General features: G+C 40.2%; 1 protein-coding gene and 1 non-coding gene across 4 annotated transcripts in view; both read left to right on the top strand.

The window, feature by feature from the left end:
• PLCB1 (phospholipase C beta 1) overlaps positions 1 to 24547 on the top strand; it is a 587065-nt gene that overhangs the window by 450452 nt on the left and 112066 nt on the right. The window lies entirely within an intron of this gene.
• On the top strand, positions 6305 to 6535 carry LOC115893025. The gene has a single exon (XR_004052984.1). It is a non-coding gene; the product is annotated as a small nucleolar RNA SNORA73 family (small nucleolar RNA).

The following is a 24547-nucleotide window of genomic DNA, read 5'->3' as shown; positions in this document are numbered from 1 at the left end:
CCTGGATATTGGTTGATGTCTGGATATTGAGTTCTTGGGTCAACACTGTCCACAGAGGTGAAACATCATTGGAGTAGCTTGGGCTTGCAAGGAAGGTTGGCATTATATCCCTTCCCAACCCCAGATGCCACCATAGACACACCTACACTATGCCCAGGTCCTCATTGTACTCATTTTATCCATTCACACGTTTCTTGAATGTATTCAATATGCCAGTGACCAAGTTCTGGGGAAACCATACTTGGTAAAAAGTAGACATTGTCCCTGCTCCAGTGGAATTTATCCCCCCAGTAAAGGAGAGAAGGAGGCAATAAACAAATGGTCACATGAACTAATTGTCTAGCTACAAATCCAGACAAGTTCTCTGAAAGAAAGGAGCATGGTGCCAGGAAAACCCAGACTGCTCTGAGTGAGGTAGTTATAGGGGATTGAAGATCAGACAGAACATCTTGGAGCAAGTGATGTTTGAACTAAGAGCCAAAGGTTGAGTAGGAATTAACTAGGTAAATGATAATAAGGTCTGGTAGAGTGAGAAAGAGTGTGTGTGTGGACGAAGATAAACCCTTTCAGATACAGATAATAATACACGCAAAGTCCCTGTGGTAGGAGGGACTATGGTGTATGCAAGGAACTGAAGAGTCATGGTAGATATACCAAAGAGTATCAGGAAAAGAGTATACAGTGGAGCCAGAAAGGTAGACAGAAATGAAACCCATAAAGCCTTGGCTGCTGCATTAACAATTTTGGCTTTTATCCTAATAAGACTTAAGGCCGGCCAGGCGTGGTGGCTTACGCCTGTAATCCCAGCACTTTGGGAGGCCGAGGAGGGCAGATCACCTGAGGTTGGGAGTTTGAGACCAGCCTGACCAATATGATGAAACCCCATATCTACTAAAAATACAAAAATTAGCTGGATGTCGTGGTATGCACCTGTAACCCCAGCTACTCGGGAGGCTGAGACAGGAGAATCTCTTAAACCTGGGAGGCGGAAGTTGCAGTGAGCCAAGATCGCGCCATTGCACTCCAGCCTGGGCAACAATAGTGAAACTCTGTCTAAAAAAAAAAAAAGACTTAAGGCTGGCTGAAGGAAGTGATATTATCAGATTTAGGCTTTGAAAATATTTTTATTGATTGATGTGGGGAGCAAATTAAAGGAGAGAAGGGGCAAGCGGGATGCAAAAGATTAGCTAGGGATATTATGTTAGTGCAGGCAAGAGACATTGGCAGTGTGGAGTCGGTTTATGACAGTGGTGATGGAGAGAGGCAGAAGGATGTGAGAGGCAGGACCTGGAGCCAGATTGACTGTAGGGTACAGGGAAAGGGAGGAGTCAAGGAATTGCCTAGGCATGTGGTTTGTGCAACTGAGTGGATTTTGACACCTATTCCTGGGCTAGGTGTCAAACTGCCAAACTGGTGATGAGGAGGAGGGAACCATGACAGCAACGTTGGACATAGTATGACTGAGATGTTTTGAGGCATCTGGAGAAGTCATGTAGATGGCTAAATGTACCACTTTGGATTTGAGAAGAGAAGTCTTAGCTGGAGATAAAAGGTTTGTGAATCATACATATAAAAATGGAAGGAAAGTGGAGAGAATATAGCATGACAAAGAAAAGAAGGCCTCAGCTGAAGCCATGGAGAGTTTTCAAGGAGCAACTAGGCCTGGGATTATTCTAAACTCAGCACTAGGATTGTAAGGGCAAGTGTTTATTTTCTCACCATTAACTTAACCTTCTTCCCTATTGTTTTGTGTTACCCATGACAGACAACTATCACTCATCTCTCACTCTAGAATTTCCTTAGTTAACCTGAAATCATCTTTGCCAATGATGATAGAAGTTTCACTCTAAATGGGTTTAATCAAGACGAAAAATATAATTGCATCATTTTGTAATGAATAAGACTTTACAGGTATGCTAAATGATTGTTACCAAAACCATTTAAATAATAATGATTTTATGCTTTTGTGTTTCACTGGTCAGCTTCTCTGGCCTTGACCTGTGAGCTCAGCATGAAGTGCTGAGATTTGATTTAAGATGACCTAGAGTTTATGTACTGTCATTTACTTGGAAATGATCACTTTGCGGATTTCACATGATGACATCTCTTAGGTCAGTTTTGCAAGTTCATTATTGCAAGCTGTCTAAAAGAGGTATAGGATTTTGTGACAAGTAATTAAGGAAACCACCACAAAAGTTTGAGTTTATACTATATGATAGCTTTCATTATTTAATACTGCATTTTTTATAATAGACATTGAATAGGAGGGGACTATCCTTATTAAGTGGTAGGCATTTTTCCCCATGATTATTTGTTCACTGAATTTGGAAGTGATGGAATACCAATGAAGAGCTATATCAGGATCATATGCACTCATGCACATGTGCAGTATGGGTATTTTCATGTGCTATGTGTGTTTCCCTGTGTTTGCTATGTAATATATAAAATCAAGACATCAACTGTTGTCTCTGCAGAGTTATAGCTGTATCACTTAAGCAGCAAAGGAAAGGATTTGGGGGTCCATTTTAATGTAGGCAAGAGATAAGACCATTTTTTCAAGTTAATAGGAAAGAAAATTATGGAGCTGTACTGTCCAAGGTGGTGAACACTAGTCATACAGGGCTATTTAAATATGTTATTGAAAAATTGAATAAAATTTGAAATTCAGTTTCTCAGTCACACTAGCCACATTTCATGTGCTCAGTATTCCCATGTAGCTAGTGGCTATGGTATTTGACATGCCAATTGCAACTTTTCCACAATGACAGATGGTTCTATTGAATAGTGCCAAACAAGAACAGGGTTCAAATCCAGGCTAATGCCTCTTTCTGCACAGCCAGTGCACTAAGAATGATTTTGACATTTTGAACTGATTGAAAAATAATCAAAAGAAGAAGAATATTTCAGAGCACGTGAAAATCATTTGAGATTCAAATTTTAGTGTCCTTAAAATTTCTATTGAGCACAGCCATGCCCATTCCATTATGCATTGTCTATGAGTTCATGCTACAACAGCTGCATTGAGTAGTTGTGACAGAGACTTTATAGTCTGCAAAGTCTAAAATATGTACTCTCTGCCTCTTTAAGAAAAGTTTGTTAACTCTTGGGCTAAAGGAAGGAAAGGAGTAGTATCACACATTACTTTCATTAAAAATGTTGTGTATAGATTTGGAAAATGAAATCAATAAGGAGAAGGGAAAGTGTGTCCAGAATTCATGCCCTGGTTTGATGGCTGTGGGATATCCTGTATTTGGGGATGTGATGGTGGATTGGGGTGAAAGCTCTGGAAATGTTGGCAATAGCCTTTAACATGTATCCAAAAGGCTCCATCAAACCCTCAGCTGTCTCAGGGTCTTTGCAGGTTTTTTAGGATACTCTCAAAAGCTCACATCTCTCTATAATTCACCATCTTCCCCATTGTAAAATGCAAATTAAGTCCTCTCAAAAGTTTGACAATATGAAAGGAAATTCAGCTACTCTCTTGACAACAATACCAATTATCTTTTTTTTAATATATATAACATTCTCTTAGGCAAATGCCTAAGACAATGGAAAATTATTTTGCAGTAAGACCCAAGCCAATCCAGACACAAGCTGCTCTCATTACAGCTGCTCTCTTCCCATCTCTTGAGGATGAGCTCACTAATAAGAATACATTGTCTCTTATTGGCACAGGCTTAAATACATGCAAGAACTTCATTAAGTCATTCCCTATCAGAATAAGAGCTATTGAGAATTTCTGCAGAACTAGGATGGTGTCTTCTCTACCTACGAATTGACTGGTTCCATGACAAAGCACTCTAGGGAGCCCTGCCAATCCATTTGATAATGTTGATGGACAAGATTGTATGGGGAGTAGGGAGAAAAAACACCTTTTATATTCTTCCCTGATATATGTATAAGTAGTTCTTTAGGAAGAGATGAAATGCATGGCTTCATCCTGCATAGATTCCCTTAAGGGACACCCAGGGAATTCCTAGGCCCAGTGGAATTAATGGTCTAGAAAGAGAATCATGCTTGTGTTGCAGAGCCCATTTCTTAATCCTCATGAAACCTAGTTAATAACACATAAAATAAAGTATTCTTATTGATGCCTGCAACTTCCTTTGAAGTTGAAATGCACCCAAAAGGATAAATGATATAGACATATGCTAAAGCAAATATGGTAAAATGCTACTGGTGGAATCTGTGTGGCAAGTATATGGGTGTCTACTGTAAAATGCTTTCAACTCTTCTATATGTGTAAAGATTTTCGTAACAAAATGTTAGGAAAAAAATCCTCCTGGAATACATCTCATGTAAGCCTCTAATTCCTCAGCATTAGCCACAAGCAGAACTGTCTCCAAAGGAGTAAATCATCAGGAAAAGTCCATGACCCCAAAAGAGTGCTGTTCAAGTTTCTTGGGCATTGCTCAGGTTCAGGCACAAATGCAAGTTCCCAGTTCCAATCTCCTCAGTGTGTGCTCGCTGACCTCCCTGCAACAGTTCCGCCCATTGACCAGTAGGGGATAATTCAGATGAACACCTTCGTGCGTAGAATATGAGCACTTAGACTTCTAGATTTTAAAAGGATTTCTGAGCCCAATCCTTACACATGTTTGATTTGTACTGTCTTTCTGTACGTCCTTAGTTAAGAGATGCTTTCTGGAGTATTTCGTAGGTGGATTTGAAGACTTCTCATTGCTTCAGTGCAGAGTGCCCTGGCAATGCATGCCAGGAGAGAGTCCATGGACTGATATTTTCTAGCCAAAGGGAGCTAAAAATCAGTCATTTTGACATTTGGATTTCTCATTGATGTGTCTTCTTTATTTAATTCAATTTAATATTAAAGAGTAGAGAGGGTAGAACAAACTGTTCAGCAACATATAGATCATTAGGTTTTAAAACCAAATAAAAAGTACTCAAAGTAAAAATTTGCCTGACTAAAAGGATTTTGAAATTATTCTTGAAAGCTCTGAAGCACGCAGTGGCAGCTTTGGACTTGATGGATATTTTTTCTGCGTAGAGTATCCAGTGCCAAAGAGATGATTCTGTCAGAAACTATTACAAAGCCAAATTATCTTTGATAATTGCTTCAGAATGTCTACATATATAATCCTAAATCTCTTTTCAAAGTACTTACACTACCAGTGGTCTTTGATTTATAACTGCTGGTCCAAGAGATGGCCTACTACTAATATAAAACAGGGTCTTAGCTTCACTGCACATCATTTCCAGAGGATGTGAATCTTAAGTCAATGTAAGAGATGTGTGAGTAGGAATGAGAACTCTTAGAAGTTGTAGGGGAGGGGGTTCAAGTCAGAGGGAACAGCAGATGTAGCTGGCCTAAGGCAAAGGGAACATTGTAGGATCAGAAAGAAGTCCATTCCAATGAAAAGAACTGAGACCAAGGGAAACCATAATGGGACCAGAGCATGCAAGACCATTGCAAGAAGCATCAAGAGCTTGACGCTTTATCCAGAAGACAGAAGCAGCCATTGAGAGGACATGCTCCAGCTTTTATTTTAGCAGAATCTCTTTGCGTGTAATGTGGAAAATGAACTGGAGAGGGGAACCAGGAAACCTGTTAGGAGGCTAGTTCTGTAATCCATGAAATGGCAATATTCTGCTTTTATGTCTCTGAGAAGAAAGCATAGGTAAGCACCACCCAATACACATTTGGTAGAAAAAGAATATTCCCCAGCTAAGGATTAGGAAGATAAAGAAAACAATCAAGACCACCCACCCATTACTTCATTTTCCTTTATTTATCAGATCAAATACCCTTTCTAAATGAAGGTAAGCTGTACAGTTATTTTTTTAATATTTAAACATCTCATCAGAACCTACTGAATATGAGTCTCCATGTACTCATTGTAGTAAAATCTGTCTGAAGGCTGGCATCAGTATGTCTGGGTAGGATGTATATTCTAGCCCAGATTTTGCATAGATGTCACACGGAGTCCAGAATCCCTTAAGTTTCAGACATAGCCTTTAGAAGCACACTGATCTTCACAGGTGGAGGCTTCCACTGCCATCAGTCTATTACTGCTGCTTAAATTCATAGCACCCTGGACAGGAGGAGAAGGTAGCCTAGCTGTTTCCTTGGCCCCCACATCTCTCTGCCACATGATGGACAGCCATATCAGATTGCATTAGAATGTTGACCGCATGTTAACTGATGATCTTTCTTTCTCTCAATCCTTATTTTAAAATCACTCTACCAACACCTTACTCTTATTACTAATTAGATTATTTGGCCTTGGTGTATAGTGTCTTGGGGTCATCAGTATGAAGGTCAGGTCGTGATAAAAGAGCGGGGTCTCTAATGTGGATACACCCAGGAGATCACTCTCTCCCCAGGCTGTGTCCAAGTGGCATAGGGGAGCACAGGGCTCTGTTTCCAGGATGTACAGTCCCTTTCCATGACATTGGAGATGAAGCTGGGCCTCAACTATTGGAGATGAAGCTGGGCCTCAACTCTGCACCGGCATATTCCTACAACTCAGAGTCCTGTGGATAATGACGGAGGAGACAAACCATGCAGAAAACAGCCCTCTAGAGCACCCAATCTGGATCAAAGTTTGTCTTACATGTTTAAGAAAAAATTGCTTTATTTTATTTTACTGTATTAATTGATTAGTTTTTAAGGAAATAGTGGAGTCCATCACTAAGACCTGAGATGTGGAATAAATGCCACCAGTTTATTTTATTGTTATGTGCCTCTTTTTTCCTAAAAACTAAGCCCCAAAATATAAAAGTTTATGTTGTTACTTATTTATTTATTTTAGAGACAAACTCTCACTCTGTCACCCAGCCTGGAGTGCAGTAGTACAACTGTAGCTTGCCATAGCCTGAAACTCCTGGGCTCAAGCGATCCTCCCACTTCAGCCTCCCAAGTAGCCAGGACTACAGGCACATACCACCATGCCCAGCTCGTTATTTATATTTTGCTAAATGAATTTTTGAAATACATTTCTCCATTTTCAATTGAAATTTAACTTTCTTTCTTTCTTTCTTTCTTTCTTTCTTTCTTTCTTTCTTTCTTTTTCTTTCTTTCTTTCTCTCTCTCTCTCTCTCTCTCTCTCTTTCTTTCTTTCTTTCTTTCTCTTTCTTTCTTTCTCTGCTTCTTTCTTTCTTTTGTATTGCTCCTTGCATAGCCGGGCTATCCCATAGGCAGAGTGCCCAGGGTAGTGAAAGTTTAATTTTCAAAGAGTTTTTAATGCCAGAATCAAACTTATGAATTCACTTAGTAGATATTACATGTCACTGGCATATGACCTTTTAATAGATATTTTATTGGCCTAGGAATGGTAAGGTCAGAGACTTAAGTGGTTCCACTTCTAATAGCAAAAACTATTTCTGGCTATAATAAAATTTGGTGTCTTAAAATTTAAATAAAATAGTTGTTTATACTTACTCAGGGAACTGGAGGGTTATATGGGATATTTAAATAAATTGTGGAACACTTGGTCCTGAAAACTGCCCATTATAATACTTTAAACAAAATAAATTTCATGTAAAAGTTTCAAGCCTCCTGAACATCAGGGAAAGGTGAAAATACAGTCATGGGATATAGAGACTAGCACCAGGAAAAACAGCCAGAAATTCTGAACTTGGATCTCTTTGCATGTCCTCGTGCTGCTTAAGAGATTGCTTAAGAGATGACCTTGATAACATTTTAAAAATTTGAGTGCAAAGTGCAATGTATTGCCTTTCCGTGGATTAGAGCACATGATAGCTCTTGAGCCAGATTATAAGAATCCCTATCATAAGATTAGGAGAAGGGAAAGAAAAGAATCAGAATCAAAAGCCTGACCCACAGCTGACTCTCTTGTTTAAAGAAAATGCTTGGTCTTGCTTCCAGCACATGGTTTCCTGAAAATGATCTTTACCTTAATAAGTAAATGTTTAAAGCTTTACTTATTAATTTGGATTAGTTTGAGTCCTTAGGGAACCCTGAGAGGGCTTAGTTATCTTGACTACACAGGCCCACATCCCTCAGAAAGTACTCCCATGTCAGCAGCTGAACAACAACCTCAAGGATTGTCATTGTGGAATCGTGGCACAATCCAATTTTTTATCTCACCGTTATGAGTTGAGTGGTGGTCCCCAAAAAGACATGTCCTTATCCTGTTTCCTGGAACCTGTGAATGTTCCCTTGTTTAGAAAAAAGATATTTAAAGATGTTATAAAGGTAAGGATTTTGCAATGAGGAGATTATCTTGAGTCTTCCATGTGGGCCCTAAATCCAATGATGTGTGTATTAGTCTGTTCTCATGCTGCTAATAAAGACATACCAGAGACTGGGTAATTTATAAAGAAAAAGAAGTTTCATGGACTCATAGTTCCACATGGTTGGGGAGGTCTCACAATCATGGTGGAAGGCAAAGGAGGAGCAAAGGCATGTCTTACATGGCAACAGGCAAAAGAGCATGTGCAGGGGAACTGTCCTTTTTAAAACCATCAGATCTCATGAGACTTATTCACTATCATGAGAACAGCACAGGAAAAACCCACCCCCATGATTCAGTTATCTCCCACTGGGTCCCTCCCATTACTCATGGGGATTATGGGAGCTACAATTCAAGATGAGATATGGGTGGAGACACAGCCAAACCATATCAATGTATGTCCTAAGAAGAGTGAGGCAGGGAGAGATTTCACACATAAAGAAGAGGAGGAGGAGGCAATGTGTCCACAGAGGCAGAGACTGGAGTGGTGCAGGCTCAGGTCAAGGAATGGTGACAGCTACTGGAAAGTGAAAGAAGCAAGGAACCAATTCCCCCAAAGGAGTATGGCCCTGCTGACATGTTGATTTCAGACTTCTGGCCTCCATAACTGTGAAAGAATACATTTCTATTGTTTTAAGCCACTCAATTTTTGGTAAGTCAATATAGCAGCCACAAAAATCTAATACCCTAACTTCATGCCTTCCCTAATGTCTGCTTTCCCAGGTGAGTTATCTGAAAAGTCTTTTTCCCTTCCATGCTCTTGCCCATCCTTCTGGAATATTCTCTGTGGCAGTTATGCAGACCATTACAACCACATTTCTTGTGGGTTGTATGTGTGAAATCTGCAGAGCTCAGAAAAAAAATATCTGACCAAAAGCAACACTTGAACTACTGAATTTCTTTTTTTTCAAGTTTATTGATTCAACAAATATTTATTGCACATATACTATGTGCCAGGCATTGTCCTGTATGCTGGAGAAGCCTGGGGAAGTGAGGGGAAAGATGAACAAAAACCCCTGCTCCCATTAAGTTTTCATAGGCAAGCAATACATAAAATAAAGAGGTAAATTTGTAGCATGTTGGATGTAGTAAACAAAAAGCTACGGAGAATTAATAAAGAAAGAGGCATAGGGAATAGTTTTCTGTTTTAATAGGATGGTTATGGAAGACTTTACTGAGAAGGTGACCTCCAGAAAGGAGATATATTAGAGTTCCTCCGAGAAATTGAACCAATAGGAGATATTCACACTTACATATGTACGTGTATGTGCATGAGATTTATTGCAAAGGAATTGGTTCATGTGATTATGGAGGCTGGCAAGTCCAAAATCTGCAGAGCACATGTCCCAGTTTAAGTTCAAAAGCCACAGGCTGCTGGTCAGAGCAGTGGCTCACACCTGTAATCCCAGCACTTTGAGAAGCCAAGGCAGCCAGATCACTTGAAGTCAGGAGTTCAGGACTAGCTTGGCCAGCATGGTGAAACCCCATCTCTATTAAAAATACAAAAAGCTGAGACAGGAGAATTGCTTGAACTTAGGAGGCAGAGGTTGCAGTGAGCTGAGACCGTGCCACCGCACTCTAGCCGGGGTGACAGAGTGAGATTCTGTCAAAAAAAAAAAAAAAAGAAAGAAAAAAAGAAAGAAAGAACCAATGTCTTAGTTAATGTCTTAGTTCAGAGACCATCAGGCAGGAGAATTCTTTCTTACTCAGGGGAATGTTAACCTTTTGTTCTATTCAGGCCTTCAACTGATTGGATGAGGCCCTCCCACATTAGGGAGGGTAATCTGTTTTGCTCAGGCTACTGATTTGAACGTTAATCTCATCCAAAAACACCCTCACAGAAACATTCAGAATAATGATTGACCAAATATTTGAGCACTCTGTGACCCATAAGGTATCTGTGGGAAGAGCTTTCTAGGAAGAGTAAATTTCAAGAGCTAAGGGCCTGGCTTGTTGAACAATGAGGCACCAAGTGCAAGAGGGACTGAGAGCCACAAGAGATGAGTAGCAGATAAATTCAGAGTGCCTTTGAGGTGAGGCTGGTAGCAGGACTGATAGACCATGGACATGGCTTTTTGTCTGCTTTTGGTTACTTTGTTAGACCTATTTCAGAGTCTCCACCATTGTCACATTCTTTCCTTTTCATGAGTTTTTTTTTCTGATTATACCCATGAAACCTTATTTTAAGTCCCTAACCACAGGCTTTAGAGATCTATACTGTATAAAAAGTGATTCATCCAATTCTGTTATGACTTATATATAGCAATCTGCTCATTCATGAAACAAAAAATTTCAGGCATATTTTGTGTTACTAGCCTGTCCTGAGTATTGATGGTTTGAATTCATTTGTGGACTCTTGAGGAGGGCTGTCTATAATGACAATGCATATATATGCAGGCTTGCTGTAGAACCAGCTTATCAGAGTTTATGCTTTATAAACTGCATAATAGATTTAATAGTTTCTCCATACATATTTCATGATTCCCACCTCAGAGGGCACAGGAAATGGTCCAAAGCAGATGCCTCTAACTTAAAATGACTGACAAGGCATCTGGGTCAGTGATCTTTAGCTGCATAACAAACCACTTCAAAACTTAATGACTTGAAAACAAGTCACTGTTGAGACAATAACCATATGTTACTGCTCACAAGTCTATGGGTCAGCTAAAACTTTCTGCTGATTTTCATTGGGCTCCATTGATCCCAGCTGGTCTTAGGCAGGTATCTGTGTTCAGCTAGCAGATCAACTGAAGCCTGGCTAGTTGAGGATGGTCTTACCTACCTGGCTGGCAGCTGGCTGGCTGACAATTGGGACATCAGGAGTGATTGGGCCCTGTGTCTCTCTTCTACTAGCAGGCTAATTGAAGCTTGCTCAAAAGCAGGAGCATAGACTTCTTAAGGCCTAGGCCCAAAACTGGCATATTGTCACTTTGACCACATTTTACTGTCCAAAGCAAATCCCAATACCTGCCCAGATTCAAGTGGGAAAGAAGTAGACTCTAAGTGTTAATAGGAGGAGCTGAAAAATAACTGTGGCCATTTTTTCAATCTATACATAATATGCTAATTAACTGTATGTGTTAACTTGACTGGTCCACAGGGTACCCATTCATTTGGTCTGAGTCTGATGGCCTGAAAATGAGGACAGCTGATGGGGTATTACACACACACACACACACACACACACACACTGTTGATTCTGTCTCTCTGGAGAACCAAGACTAATACAGATTTTTGCCCCAAGAGTGGTTCTAGAGGAAGAGAATTGTAAGGATGGGTTTCCTGAATTGGTGCTGAGGTTTCTGCAATTGGTTCTCTCATCCAATTAGGTTTAACGATGCAAATAACTCTGTTTCCATTAATAAAGAAGGCACTGATAGATAGTCCATGGTATACTCTGTCAATAGAGATATGCAAAATATTACCATTGGATACTCCTAATTAACCACTTATAAGAGGCAAAGATTTTGTTGACTGTGTATATAATGCTTTTGAACATGATTGGCAAAGCAACAAATGTAAAGAGGTTGGCTTCTATTGTCATTGAGCAAAGAATGAGCTCAGGGTTTGGATTCTCAGGTCAAATGCTGCATACTTGATTTAAAAGCTGCAATTGTGTGCCCTCAAGGAGACCTTTATCTCCTATAGCGTTAGGACTAAGATCACTGAAAATCAAATGCAGGATCTCATCCCATGACTGGCCAAACAAACATAATTTGAACCCTCAGCCTCACAAGGTGTCTACTGATAAAGTCAGTGTATTAATCAGGAAGGAATGTGTTGCTCAAAGTTGGAATGGAGATCAGCTTCAGCCCTGATGAAGCTGAGGACATTGAGCCCCTAAATTATGATAAGGGTTCTTTGCCAGCAGAAGAGCCCTCTCCAGCCTCTTCTAAGGGGGTTAATCCTGCATCACCAGAGGAAACTCTAAGGGCCTCCCCCAAGGCAGTTGCCATGCAAGATGATGCTGATTCTATTCAGGACCCCTCTTTGTTTCTAGACCTATAACTACGTTCAAGTCCCAAGATGCCCCTAAAGGTGAGGTACAAAGTGCAGTTCATGAGGATTTATGCTATACTCCAAATAAATATTAAGTATTTAAATTTTCTAATTTATAAAAGTTTGGAAAACATGTGAGGGAATGCATATTAAGAACGTAGGATCATGGTAGGAGAAACACAAATTAGATCAAAATGAATTTATTGATATGGATAAAGGAAGGAGACAGCATGCATTTAATTTTGCAGCTCAGGCATTTGGAAAGTGCTGTAATCATTTGTTTAGTCAGTTGGCTGAAACATGGGCCAGAAGGTCACCCACAGTGAGCAAGTTGGAAATGCTGAACTTCCCTTGGTTTAATGTAGAGGGAGGGATTAAATGACTTAGAGACATTGGGATGTTAGAGTGGGTTTGTCATTCAAGAATGACTCACTCACATTGGGAGGGTCCTGGAGACATACTTTTCACCATAACTGTGAGAAGTAAGTTTGTGAGGGAGTCCTGGCATCCTTGAAGAGCTCTGTGACACTCTACTCTGTAGGTCAGAACTTACAATAGAAACTGCAGTCACTGAATTGAGAAATCTAAATGTAACAGGAATGATTGGATCCCAGTGTGGCAGGGGCCAAGTGGCAGCACTCGACCATCAAAGGCAAGGTGGGCATGATTACCATGATGAACAGTGGAGTCAGGCAGCTACCAAAATGCTCTAACACAGAGAACCATGGCACTGGCCAATTGATCATGAGATTCCTGGGAAGTAAAAGAGCTAGGTAGCTGACTACATTCTTTTTCTGTAAGCAGAAAATTTCTATGTTAAATGAAAAAATAGTATTACCTGAATCATGAAAGCAGAGAGTCACTCTCCTTCAAGGAATTCCCACCCTTGAGCGAGTTTATAGACCCAAAACCCTTTCAATGAAGGGGAGGCTGAGTCTCTTTGAGGAAAGACCCCTGTACATTACTGAAAATTTATACTGTTCATCTCTCTCCCACCCTTCTCCAAATGGACCTATGGTGTTTTACCAGGTAACTATGCATTGGAGAAAAGGAAGTAACCAGACCTTTTGGGGACTACTGATCACTGGCTCTGAACTGACATTTATTCCAGAAGACCCAGTATTTCACTGTGGTCCACCAGGCAGAGTAGGGCTGATGGAGGTCAGGTGATCAACAGTTTTAATTCAGGTCCATCTCACAGTGAACTTCATGAGTCTCTAAACTTATTCTGTGGTTATTTCCCTAGTCTGAAATGTATACTTGGAATAGATATAGTCCCTGATGGAATTGCTACATTGGTTCCTGTGACCTGTGGAGTGAGGGCTATTACAGAGGGAAAGGCCAAGTGGGAGCCACTAGAACTGTTTCGACCTAGAAAAATTATAAACCAAAAGCAGTACCACATTCCTGAAGGAAGGCAGAGATTAGTACTACCATCAAGAATTTCGAAGTCACAGGGCTGGTGAGTCTCACCATACTCCCGTTCAACTTATTTGACCTGTGCACAAAACAGGATGATGGAGAGTAACATGGAAAGTTTAACCAGGTGGTGACTCCAACTGCAGTTGTTGTACCAGATGTGGTTTCATTACCTGAGCTAATTAATTAGCACATCCCCTGGTACCTGGTATGCAGTTATTGATCTGTCAAATACCTTTATTTCCATCCTTGTCAATAAGACTCACAAGAAGCAGTTTGCTTTCAGCTGTCAAGGCCAGCAATACACCTACACTGTCATTCCTAAGGGGCATATCAATTCTCCTGCCCTATGTTATAATTTAGTTCACAGTGATCTTAATTGGCTTTCATCACTAGTCCATTACATAGATGACATTATGCTGATTGGACCTAGTGAGCAAGAAGTAGCAACTACTCTAGTCTTATTGGTAAGACATTTGCATGTCAGAGAGTAGGAGATACATCTGACAAAGTTTAGGGACCTTCTGCCTCAGTGAAATTCCTAGGAGTCCTGTGGCATGGGACATGTTGATATATTCTTGTGTGTTGAAGGATAAGATGTTGCATCTGGCCCCTCCTAAATCAAAAAAGAGGGACAATGCCTAGTGAGCTTCTTTCAATTTTGGAGGCAGTATATTCCTCATTTGGGTGTGTTACTCCCACTCATTTATTTAGTGACCCAAGAAGCTGCTAGTTTTGAGTAGATCCCAGAACAAGAAAAGGTTTTATAACAGGTCCAGGCTGCTATACAAGCAGCTCTGTCACTTGGGCCATATGATTCAGCAGATCCAGTGGTGTCTAGATTTAATATTATGTGTCATGTCCCAATAAAGCTTGGAAGTAGATATTAACACCATTGCCATCATCCACCCACACACATCCCTACAAGTGAAGAAACGGAGACCTCAAAGCAGGTGACTGGTCACAAAAATCACAGGTAATAAAGCCAGGAACCAAACATTACCACAGCATGCTAGAAAGCCTGTCTGCTTTTGATTTCTCAGTTACATTATTTTTTAGTAATTCTAATAAATAAATAAATAAATAAATAAATAGGCTTGGCCAGGCGTGGTGGCTCATGCCAGCACTTTGGGAGGCCGAGGCAGGTGGATCACTTCAGGTCAGGAGTTTAAGACCAGCCTGGCCAACATGGCAAAACTCGGTCTCTACTGAAAATACAAAAATTAGCTGGGCATGGTGGCACGTGCCTGTAGTCCTAGCTACTTGGGAGGCTGAGGCAGGAGAATCGCTTGAACCCGGGAGGTAGAGGTTGCAGTGAACCGAGATCGCGCCACTGCACTCTAGCCTGGGTGACAGAGAGAGAGAGAGACTCTGTCAAGAAAAAAAAAAAAAAGGCTTATGTGGTGGACTCTAACATAATCAGGGCTGATTTATATGTTATTGGGTTTTTTTTTTTTTAACATATTTTCTTCAATGTTCTGTTCATATCGCATAGAACCACTGGGAATTATTCTCCGGCATTCACAGGGCCCCTAAGTACTGCTTCACAGACTGAACTGAAGCGGTATTAATCGGTCTCTTCCTAGATGAGCCCAAGCCTTAAAGCATAGCCCTGTGCCTCAGTCAGCCAATCTAGAAATAGGGCGAGCTTCTAAAGAAGAAGGGGCACAGTCTCTGCTTTTAGTAATCTCACTAGGGCAACATAGCCAAGTGGAATGAAGAGATGAGACAAGGACTAGACTGTGTGACATGGGCCATAGGTTGACAGAAGCTCCAAAAATAGAGTGAGTGCTCTGAGGAAGCTACACAGTAGCAAGAATGTAGTGAACTGGGTGGAAAACAATGAGTTACGTCTTGCAGGACCTTGCTGGCAAAGGTGGCACGTCTGTAGAGGGACTGGCTTGAGCAAATGGTCTCAGAACAAGCTGTGGATTCCCTCTTTTAAAGTTCCAGACTTTCATAACTTTGCTTTGGCCTGCATGCTTTCTTTTTGGAGGCAATAACTTCATAAATGCCGTAAGAGGAAATTCAACACAGAACCCTCCGTTGATTTAATTTTCTCTTTGAATTTGGCAGAGACCCCTTTAAGACCGAATCTCATCAAGAAAAGTGTAATCTGAGCTGCATATCGTACTAAATCACTTCCCCCTCTTTTTAAACCTGAAATCAGTTTTTATTCTACATTTGTTTATTTTGAGATGGAGTTTCGCTCTTGTCACCCAGGCTGGAGTGCAGTGGTGCGATCTCAGCTCACTGCAACCTCTGTCTCCTGGGTTCAGGTGGTTCTCCAGCCTCAGCCTCCAGAGTAGCTGGGATTACAGGCACCTGCCACCACACCCAACCAATTTTTGTATTTTTAGTAGAGATGGGGTTTTACCATGTTGGCCAGGCTGGTCTCGAACTCCTGACTTCAGGTGATCTGCCCACCTTGGCCTCCCAAAGTGCTGGAATTACAGCTGCGAGCCACCGCGCCTGGCCATCAGCTTGTATTTTATATGCATGCATAGCATCCTGCAACAATAACTTAAAAAAATAATAAAACATCACCATTTTCTATGATTGCAACCTATATAGATTAACAGCCTGGTGTTCTCCTATAAGACAGTTTCCTTAAAATGTGTGAGTAATGGCTATTAAATCATTTTACGGAGTCATTTCTAAAACAATACTCTTTGTCACGGTTACCATAATTACCTTTAGTTGTGGCCATATTTTAAAGAACAGAACACTTTATCGTGACTGTTACAAATACAAATTATTTTTCCCCTTGCGGGAATCATGAGGCTAATTTGTTTACCATTTTCCTTCTAAAACAGATCTTTACTAAAAGGAAATCAGTACAATGATTATGATTAAGATCAACAGCTCTCTTAATTCTTTGTTCTGTTGAATATCGAGTTTTTTCTGCCTTCCTCCCTCTGTCTTTCCATAAGACAAATCCTTTTGCTGGCAAGGGGTATATGTATGCATGCAAGTCCTGACTTATATCTTCACTCTTACACTTGTGCTAATTGATATTAAAATTAGAAGTTCAGGATGCCAATGAAGGAAATAAGCTCTGAACCATGCAGGTCACAGTTTCTGTTGGTTGTATTTGTGTCAGGGAGCTGTCAGACTCTACAGTTTCAAATTTAAGTTCTCAATGGACTCTGAGTGCGTGTCCTTGATGTGTGATTCACACCTGTGGTATCATCATGGGGTCATTTTATTGAAATGTTGAACTTGTTTGGAGGGGCCTTAATTCTTTAGCTTGCTGCAAAACCTAGTTATTTGATGTGTTCTCTGTTTGGGGATAATAGAGAGTAAATGGAAATAAGACATTAACATTGCCCAACCCCTATTATAGTTAGTGTTAATAATCTTTGCCTATAGGTTTGAAAGCACCTTGGCTTATATAACCACTATTCAGATAAAACAAGGAAATGATGACATCAGTGTAAGATTGAATGAGATTTGACCACTGCACATGCCGTGCTTTGTAATAGTTTAAAAACCTGGAGAGAATGATCAGAACCATCTAATTCAAGCCCAGGGATAAGCAAACAATTAGTAAAAAATGCTTACATAGAAAGCGCATGGTATTTTAATACGAATTTTTAGTATTTAATTTTGGTGGCTATTGTCAACCTTTTATCAAATAAACAGCTATTTATTATTAGAACTTCTTGTTAATGATTACCGGTTTTGACTATAAGTCTAGCCTTACAATTTATTCAGAAGTGTGGTTTTAAACCACATAAAGTGCTTCACAGCAATGCAAAATCTTCTACTGAAACGTTTTGTATTATTTTGATTTGAACTTAAGAGGTTATGTGGATTCTGTACATAATAGGTTTTATTCATAGACTTGATAGTGTAGCAGGACGAGCCGCAGACAAGAACCCCTCAGACACAGAGTTGTAGAAGGAAAGGGCTTTATTCAGCTGGGAGCATCGGCAGACTCATGTCTCCAAAAACCGAGCTCCCCGAGTGAGCAATTCCTGTCCCTTTTAAGGGCTTACAACTCTAAGGGGGCACAAGTGAAAGGGTCATGATCGATTGAGCAAGCAGGGGGTATGTGACTGGGGGCTGCATGCACTGGTAATCAGAATGGAACAGAACAGGACAGGGATTCTCATGATGCTTTTCCATACAATGTCTGGAATCTATAGATAACACAAGCAGTCAGGTCAGGGGTTGATTTTTAACTACCAGGCCCAGGATGTGGTGCTGGGCTATCTACCTGTGGATTCCATTTCTGCCTTTTAGTGTTTACTTCTTCTTTCTCTGGAGTCAGAAATTGGGCATAGGACAATATAAGGGGTGGTTTCCTCCCTTAATAGTTAAATGATTTTGCAATAACAACAGGCCAAAATATAAAAGAGAAAAACTTATTAGGTTGGTGCAAAAGTAATTGTGATCTTTGCAATTCAGAGTAATGGCTAAAACCACAGTTAGTTTTGCACCAACCTAATATATATTTGGATATATATTATTTAATTGATGTTAACTTACACATTAAGTTTTTAAAATATCAGAAAACCTACAAAATCTGAGTTAAAAATGAGTATTTGAACTTGAAGGATGGCAATCTTTCACCCATTTTGTTTTACCAAATTGTAAATAAATCATAACCTGGTAGCATCACCTAGACAGAAATTTTGTGGAATTTCTACACTATAAATAATGGAACCCCTGTAGGGTAGTAACTATTTCAAAGTTAGGATCTCCTGGCTTTGGCACATTTTATTTTTGTGAAAATTAAAGTTGGGCATTGGCAACCCAATACCTTTTAGTTTTCCACTAGAGCAAAATTAAATATTAGGCCAGTAATTTGCGGCAGTGGTATCCAAACTTTTCCATTTCATGCCCCTAAAAATTAGACACTCACAGCCCCCGTCATAGGCATATTCACTTATTTGCATATCCATGTTTACATTGTAGGTATTACTAGACTAACACATATATATGTTCATTATAAATGAATGTGTAATATATATATTTTAAATTATAATAAACTATAAATAATGAAAAAGAATAAAGATGAAAATGATATTTTATTTTATTTGTTAATTATTCAAAACAAATCTTTGCCATCAATATAGAGAGTCCATATGTTTGAATAGACTTTATTATTTTCAAAACTCCTCACTTAACACTTTGATACAGGAATCCAAAACTCTGATCTTAAGTTCGGATTGTCTTTTTCATATTTGGTTTTAATGGCTGTCACTGCTGGGGGGAAAAAAAGATTCCTCACACAGATTTAAAGATTAAAATGGAAGACGTGCATCCTTTGTCAAGGCTACCGCTTTATTACACTCCTTTTATTCATTCCCATCTACCAGTTGTAAAGGTTTGACTTTCTGTTGGACGCTTAATTTTTAAGTGTCTGCTAATGACAATGGCTTGCCACTTTCGTTAACATGCCATACACTTAAGGCAAGGCTCACAGTTAGCTGTGAGAAAGTAAATACATATTTCAGATAGTCTTCTTCATAAAATTACTTTTTAAATGTATTCTCCTGCAGTATCTGATTGTTTTCACCTCGGAATGTAGGAAAGGAGAAAAGTCAACTGTGCCGTTCTCCTTGTGTTTGCCGTTGGCACACTTGCTCATGTGGTTCATCTCCCTGTCTTTACAGGGTTTAGTCCATTTGGTGAGGGTTTGTTTGGCTAAAATAGATAGGGTAGCCTGTAAATCCATTTAATCTGAGCATGTGTACACTGGATGTGTTGAAATGAGCTGAAAAGTCATTATATAAGCAAGGGCACCACTGTCCAAGTCCTCGAACGTGTGGGACAGGCCAGGTGCCATGGCTAATGCCTGTAATCCTAGTGCTTTGGGAGGCCGAGCCAGGAGGATCACTTTAGTCCAGGAGTTCAAGGCATTGAGCTATGATCATACCACCACACTCGAGCCTGGGTGACAAAGCAAGACCTGGTCTCAAAAAAAAGTGGGGCGAGGGAGGTATGGTGTCCTCTTCTTTCCTCAGAAGGCCTCAAGCCCTGTAAGTCACTCATAACCTTTTAACAAACTAATATGGGGCCAGTGTCAACACTGATAATAGGTATGAGTAAAGCTAATTTCCCCTACAAGTGAAATTCTAGTACACTTTTCCCATATGCTAATAGATCATCTTTCCTTTTACCCCCTGAACATGTGCATGCATCTTTAAGACTACAGATTTAAAGTACTGGATTACATTTTTCCTCCCAATTAAACAGATCATGATTCCTTTTGGTGACTAGGGTGTTCTGGTGTTTTGCAGGCAGGAAAGATATAGGAAGTCCCCACGTTATAAGCATTATCTCTTCGAACATATCTGTGCATATTAGATCTGGTAATTTTTGCTTCATATAGTTTGAAGGTATAAATATTGGGTGTATACATTTTTAGTATTGTTTCTCAAATACATTGTTCTCTTTATTATGAAATGTCCTTTCTGTATTTTCTTGCCTTGAAGTAATGCTGTTCGATACAGTAGCCACTAGCCATGTGCCTATTTAAATTTAAATTAATTAAAGAAATTTTTCAAAAGTCAGCCCCTCCTTTGTGCTAGTCACATTTCAATTGCTCAGTAGGGCTATTGGTTACCCTATGGGATAGCACAGATAACATTTTCATCATCACAGAAGGTTCTGTTGGGTCGGGCTGCCTTAAGGCTACCTCATCTATTTTTTTTTTTTTTTTTTTTTTTTTTTGAGTCAGAGTCTCATTCTGTTGCCCAGGCTGGAGTGCAGTGGCACAATCTCGGCTCACTGCAAGCTCCGCCTCCCGGGTTCACGCCATTCTCCTGCCCCAGCCTCCCCAGCAGCTGGGACTATGGGAACCTGCCACCGTGCCTGGTCATTTTTTTTTTATACATATATTTTTAGTAGAGACTGGGTTTCACCATGTTAGCCAGGATAGTCTTGATCTCCTGACCTCGTGATCAGCCCACCTTGGCCTCCCAAAGTGCTGGGATTACAGGCGTGAGCCACCACGCCCAGCTACTTCACCTAATGTTAACAACTATATCAGGGGTTTTTTTGGTTGACAATTATAGGGGGAATTAAATAAATCCACAATCACAGATGGAGATTTTTACATATCCGTCTCTGTTACTAACAAAACAAGCAGGAAGGAAAAAAAAAAAGAGAGAGAGAGAGAAAATCACTAAGAACACAGAGGATTTGTTTAACACAATTGACAAACATAATATAAATCACATATGTAATGCATTACATTTAACAGTTATATAATACAATACGCACTAAGTAGACAATGAAGATTTATGAACAAAGACTATGTACTAGGTCATAAAGTAAGACTCAAAACTTCGAAATCTTGAAATCATGTGGGGTATATGCTTTGACCATAGTGGAATTAAGCCAGAAATCAGTAACAGGAAAATAGGTAAGTATATTCAAAATTTGGAAAATAAGTAATAGCCTTCTAAATAACTCATGGATTAAAAAACTAGAGAAAAACCAAGATAAAAACAAGAACATATTTTGAACTAAACAACAATGAGAATGCAACATACCAAAACAACATGCAATGTGTAAAGCTTATGCAATGTTTGGAAGAAAGTGCAGAGATTTAAAAGTATATGTTAAAAAAGAAGAAAGGATGAAAATCAATGCTGTAAGTTTCTATCTCAAGAAGCTGGAAAAGAAACTGCATATTAAACCCAGAGAAAGTAAAAGAATGAAATACTAAAAATGAGGGCAGAAATCAGCAAAATAGAAAGCAGACAGCAATAGAGAAAATCCACAAGGCTAAAAGTTTGGTTTATTTACCTGAAAAGATTAATAAAATTGATAAATCCTCCTGCAAGACTTTTTTCTTTTCTTTTTCTTTTTCTTTCTTTTTTTTTTTTTTTGAGATGGAGTCTCACTCTGTTGCCCAGGCTGGAGTGCAGTGTCACGATCTCATCTCACTACAACCTCTGCCTCCCAAGTTTAAGCAGTTCTCCTGCCTCAGCCGAGTAGCTTGGATTACAGGCCACCTTGCCCAGCTAATTTTTTTGTATTTTTAGTAGAGATGGGTTTTCACCATGTTGTCCAGGCTGGTCTTGAACTCCTGATCTCAGGTGATCCACCTGCCTTGGTCTCCCAAAGTGCTGAGATTACAGGTGCGAGCCACCATGCCTGGACTTATTTCTTTCTTTCTTTTTCTTTTTCTTTTTTTTTGAGACGGAATCTCGCTCTGTCGCCCAGGCTGGAGTGCAGTGGCCGGATCTCAGCTCACTGCAAGCTCCGCCTCGTGGGTTCACGCCATTCTACTGCCTCAGCCTCCCGAGTAGCTGGGACTACAGGCGCCCGCCACCTCACCCGGCTCATTTTTTGTATTTTTAGTAGAGATGGGGTTTCACTGTGTTAGCCAGGATGGTCTCCATCTCCTGACCTTGTGATCCGCCCGCCTCGGCCTCCCAAAGTGCTGGGATTACAGGCTTGAGCCACCGCGCCCGGCCTGGACTTATTTCTTTCTAATGAACTTATTTACATATGTTGCCCAGATAGAAGAAGTTTACCCCAAACTATAATTTGCTCAACTTCCATCCAAGTCAATTATCTTTCTATTATACCAGGGTTTTTCAAGTCTGCTTTTCATCAGTTTAGTTGGATTATAATGACAAGAGCATAATCAAGATTAAAACTAAAGTGCTGAGGGAAAAAAAATCTGTGAATATGTGGAACAACAGGGGACATGACCTTTCTAAGGGCCTCGATGAACAGTATGGGGAGACAAGGACATTTTAATAGTTATTTTTTAAAAAATGAAAAACAGTTTCTCTTCTATTTCACCTTTCAGAAAGGTAGAACATGACTGAAAGGTCATGTTTGACTAATGGGGACACATCGGAAGATACATCTGGCTGCCAAGTGTCCTGTAAGGAGGTCTTGATTGTAGAGACACACAGCAGGTGCTATATAATTCCATAATCACGAAACCCAGCAAAACTGGGATCACACAAAGGAATCGCACCTATTGTATTAGTCCATTCTCACGCTGCTCTAAAGAACTACCTGAGAGTGAGTAATTAATAAAGAAAAGAGGTTTATTTGGCTCACAGTTCTGCAGGCTGTACAGGTAGCATGGCTGGGGAAGCCTCAGGAAACCTACAGTCATGGTGAAAGGTTAAGGGGAAGCAGGCACGTGTTACATGGCTGAAGCAGGAGGAAGACAGTGAAGGGAGAGGTGCCACATGCTTTAAAACAACCAGATCTCATGAGAACTCACTCACATAATAGTGAGTTATAGTTACATTCACTCACATAATAGAGAACAACAAGGGAGAAATCTGCCTCCATGATCAAATCACCTCCCAGCAGGCCCCTCCTCCAACACTGGGGATTACAATTCAACATGAGATTTAAGGGAGGACACAAATCTAAGCCATATCACCTATGGTTTGGGTTTTGGTAGCACAACACTGTTATAACCTACTACTCAGGGATCCTCAAACTTTAATATGCATGCTAATCAACTTGAAGTTCTATTAAAATGCATATTTTAATAGAGTAGGTCTAGGTGCACCTTGTAACAAGTATACTTCATTACTGACTTTAAAACGAGCTCCCAGGTCATGCTGATGTTACTGGTTTGTGGACAACGCTTTGAGTAGGAAGATTCTAACTCAGAAGCCCAAACTAGCCAGCTTAAACACCAAATCATGACAGGAGCTGTTTCCCCTGGCTTGTATCATATTGATTACAACAGTAAAGAATTAGTTGCTGCTGAAGTGTGAAGTTTCACATAAGCACCTGAAGCTTCTCTTGAAGACTGGGAAGATCCGGCCAGGGCAAGTCTGCTTCCATATATGGCAGCTGTACACTGGAGCAGAGTAGAGGCTGCTAGCTTTAGGAAGCCCATGATTTATCTTTCACCATAAGTTCCACCTCCGCTACACTGACATCTTGCCAACCACCCATCTCACTTCTTTATTTGCCTTTCTAATCTGCTTAGTCCAGGACTCTCAAACTAAGCTAAATATTGGAATCAGAGGAGCTTTGAGAAATACTGATGTCTTGGTCTCAGCCCCAAAAATATTGATGTGGTCAATTCAAGCAGCAGGGGAAGAGCCTGGACATTTTAAAAGCTACCCAGGTGATTCTACTATATGCCAAGGTTGAAGACTTATGTTTAAATCAATTCAGTGAGACTAGCAAGATTCTCACCCACCATCCTCAGACATTCTGATTCTGAAGCTCAGGACTACCACTTCCTAATATTTGCAGGATCTGAGACAAAAGAAAGCTCTCAAACCATAGCATTTCACCTTGTCTTTCTACTTCCCACCCACTCCTATACTTTCTTGCACCATGAAGGATCTTGTGCACATAGAATTAGACATACATCCAAGATCTGTCCTTCCTCCCTTTCAGACACCTACCCCTTGGTCACTGTTGAACTTAGACCTATGCAAAATGACTGTAAGGTCTGCCATAAAAGGAACAGTAAGAGGGCCTATAAAGGGGTCTTAGGGCAGTTGGGAAGGGAATTTTGATATCTTGATGGAGTGTTTTCTGACACCAATCTCTTCTCCAACATTGACTGGATGTCCAACCATTCAATTCAATTTTGATGCTACCTGGAGTTAGTGCAGACCCCACAGCTTAAGTCCCACAAGACTGCCCCCACTTCAGATGACAGTTTCAAGACTTGGATCACTCATACTTCTGACCAACCAGCTATAAGTCAGGGGTTCCCACAACACGTCCTCAGCTTCAATAATTTACTAGAACAGCTCACAGAACTCAGAAAATCCACTTTACTTACATTTAGATTTATAGTTCATTAGGAAGGATACGGGTCAACAGCCAGATGAAGAGTATATAGGATATAGTAGTCTGCTTTGTGCTGCTATAACAAAATACCTGAGACTAGCAATTTATAAAGAACAGAAATCTATTTTCTCATAGTTCTGGAGGTTTGACAATCCAAAATC

The sequence above is a fragment of the Rhinopithecus roxellana genome, chromosome 13 (genome assembly GCF_007565055.1).
Source record: "Rhinopithecus roxellana isolate Shanxi Qingling chromosome 13, ASM756505v1, whole genome shotgun sequence".
Lineage (NCBI taxonomy): Eukaryota > Metazoa > Chordata > Mammalia > Primates > Cercopithecidae > Rhinopithecus > Rhinopithecus roxellana.
The sequence above is the reverse complement of the archived record's forward strand: the minus strand, read 5'-3'. Positions and strand labels throughout refer to the sequence as shown.